Source organism: Meleagris gallopavo, chromosome 8, assembly GCF_000146605.3.
Source record: "Meleagris gallopavo isolate NT-WF06-2002-E0010 breed Aviagen turkey brand Nicholas breeding stock chromosome 8, Turkey_5.1, whole genome shotgun sequence".
Taxonomy (NCBI): domain Eukaryota; kingdom Metazoa; phylum Chordata; class Aves; order Galliformes; family Phasianidae; genus Meleagris; species Meleagris gallopavo.
This window is the reverse complement of record NC_015018.2, coordinates 25515018-25518100: the sequence shown is the minus strand read 5'-3', so window position 1 is coordinate 25518100 and position 3083 is coordinate 25515018. Positions and strand designations below refer to the sequence as shown.

The following is a 3083-nucleotide window of genomic DNA, read 5'->3' as shown; positions in this document are numbered from 1 at the left end:
AAAACGAAAAAACCAAACCAGACCCAGTTCCTGACCAGTGCTGAGCTCCCACTCGAGCTGTGGTGTGTCCGCCTGCAGCCCACGTTTACCTGAACTGCGAGCTCCACTGTGCCACGCCGTGCCTCGCCACGCAGGAACTGCAGGGATTCCTTCCCCTCCTGCCCTCCCACCTGGAGCAAACTGCTGGGAGAGAGGCGAGCAGGTCACTTCCCAGCTCTCTTCCTCCCTTAGCGCTGGCTGGGTTGTTTTCAAACTCTCCCCTCCCTTTCTCACATGTTGGCCAAGCCCTCCCAGAACACCCAGGGGAGGGATCCGTTGGCTGCAGTTCCTCAAAACACGTGGAGAACCCTTCCGCCAGCCCGGGGTCGGGGGCACACACACCCTGCATCCGCCTGCTGCCAGCCTTTGCTTTTCAGCCCACTTCAGCAAGATTCACGCTGTTTATCTGCCCTCCAGCACCCAGAGAGCAGTGAAAAGCAGAGAGGCTGTGTTTACTTAAAAACATCACCCAGCATTTTCTTTGTACTCCTCAATGTGGGTTTTTTCAGAGTTTTGCTTTCTGTTTTGGTTGTTTTCAAAAGCCAGCACCTGTGATGTTGACACCTCAGCAGTTCTGTTTCATTACAATCTACTCTGCTGCAGTGACAGAATATAGATTTCCACACAAAATGCAGACAGCAAATGCACACCAAGTCTGCTAAATCCATCTGCTCTGTTCACTTGCCTGTCTCTTGGCCTTCTGGTTTCTTTTCCCTCTTTGCACTTTCATTTGCATTTTTTGCATTGGCTTCAAGGTGCCTTCTTCAAACGAACTGCAAACACAGCAATCCCATTCCTCACCAGTCAGCATCAGCTTCAGGTTGAAAGGATACTGAAACACACCTTCGCTTTTTTAATGCTCATTAATTAGAGTTGCTTCTGAACATCCTCCTACAGCTCTATACATGAGGTGGCAACAGTGCTGCAGCTGCATCCTGCGTCTGCAGCCCCTGCCCAGGATGGGCAAACAGGGGAAATGCAGGTCATATCTGTCTGGATGTGGAAGCTCAAGTGTCACTTGCTGAGATGTTTCTGGACAAACGTTTTCATGAAACAGACTATCTCTGCCGTGGCTTTCCAGGACTTGCCCCTGACATTGCACAAAAACCTTTTCCCCTTTGTGTTTCTGAGTGCACCTCCCTGTCAGGCAATTTGGACTTGGGTTTGCTCTTTAAAACCGTTTCAGGCATGTCTCCTCTGTGTTACATTTGTCATCTGTTTATTCTTGCCTTAACAAAGACAATCATGCCTCTGAAAAGACATTTTACTGGGAAGGGCTGAATTTGTGAAATGTGCAAAGAAATGGAGCATTTGATTGGCCGTTAAGTGTTCCAGATAGTGAGTACAAGCTAGCAACAAGAAACATGTAATAGTGTAATACTTCAGAATAATTGTCCTTTTCTTACTGGTTTACTGTGGGAGAAAATCTTCAGGAGCCACTTGTAACAAACAAGCTGTGTTATTGCCTTGTAATTATTATTTGACAAACTGAGGTACTGTGATTAATAAATCACGTGCCTGCTTTTTGTGTGTGTATAATCACATGCTCCATACTTATATTGACAGAAGCTTACAAAATATTTACTTATGTGCATAGGACTGGCAGGAACTTTTGGGCCACTAGGTCTCCTATCACGGCAACACATGATGTAATTCCTTTAATAAGTTTGTCCTCAAAGCGATTCAATACTTTGCATGCATGACTGCAACTGGGAGGCTGTTCCTCCCAGATTATCAGATGGTTAGCAGCAGTCAAAATCTCTAATGCATCTTTTTGCTCATTTACTCTTTACCAGCACCGGCCTTTAGCACCACTAAGTCTTTCCTCACTCTCCCTGGGAGACACTTCCACGATGCATTTACAGAGAGAAATCCACCTGGTTGCAAAATCAAGCAGGAGAGCCTCTCCTTGGGTACACCCAGCTTTCACTGCAGCCTGGGCTGCACTTTTCCCATTGTTCTACAATTTCATTGCTTTTCTCATGCTTCCATGCTGTTGGCAGCTTAGTTATTCTGTGATTGAAGTATAAGCTGCCAGTTTGCATGTAGGTCATACCTATGACCTTCCCTTTCTGTTGATTGTTCTCCTTGCAGCTGGCTTTTTTTTTTTTTTCCTACATATAACATTTCAAGTTTCCTTTAATCTGAGGTCACTTTGTATTTTCTGTCATTAGCAATTTTCACCAGTTCTCCAGAAGTGTTTGTGCCAGGCTCATTCCCAGGAGTGGTGCCTAATAGCCCCCAGTAGCCTCCTGCTAGGCTAGCAGCCTCCCACCCCTCCCACAGCAAGTTTCACTGCATTTACACCTTGTCCTAAATCTCTTCTCCCTGTTCCTAAGAACTTTCCATGTTGTACCATATGGAATCTAAATCCAGAGGGGTGAGATCCACCCCGGTTCTCTCACTAAGTAAATGCTTTTCCTCACCTAAGAAAGATAAACAGGTTTGGTAAATGCATTTAATCTCATGCTGTTTATCCCCCTTTCTTTAGCTATCCTTTCCTTCGCAGTTTGTGCTGGAGCTTTCCATACACCATTAAGCTGCAGTGTTCATGCCCGTTCTTGCCCACATCAGTTTGCTAGGTGCGCATAGGCCGTGTGCTCTGCTCCGGTCCCTGGCTGCAGGGATGTGCTGGAGATGCTGGGGCCAGTTCTGCAGGAGCTCTGGCATGTGGGTGAGCCCGTTCCTCTGCCTGCAGTGCATGAAGGATCCCTGGGATTTGCTTCTGTCCTGCCTGTGAACATTTCCCTTGCCCGTCCCACCAGCATGCTCATCTGCAGCCACATGATTAACATCCTCACCCTCAGTAAAAGCTAAAAGAATTTGGGTTTTGCACATCCCTAATGTACGTTCACCTCTATACCATTCTTCCTGGAGAGCAATCTCTCTCTTTTTTCTCCTTCCCTGTTTTCCTCAGCCATATGCAACTGGGAAAAATGTTTTCCCCTTTTCATTAATGCCATTTAGAAGAGCAAACTGCCTAACTTGTGAAACATAGGTTTTATGACCGATCAGTTATTTTGCTTTTATAAAATAACTCCTTG

General features: G+C 46.2%; 1 protein-coding gene across 2 annotated transcripts in view; it reads right to left on the bottom strand.

Moving 5' to 3' along the window:
• PDCD4 (programmed cell death 4) overlaps nt 1–376 on the bottom strand; it is a 17131-nt gene extending 16755 nt beyond the window's left edge. The window contains exon 1 of one of the 2 annotated variants that reach the window (XM_031554507.1): nt 90–376. The gene's annotated coding sequence lies outside the window, so the exon portion shown is untranslated. The remainder of the gene's footprint in view (nt 1–89) is intronic. The other variant, XM_010714704.3, reaches the window with a different exon arrangement.
• Between the last annotated feature and the right edge of the window lie 2707 nt (nt 377–3083).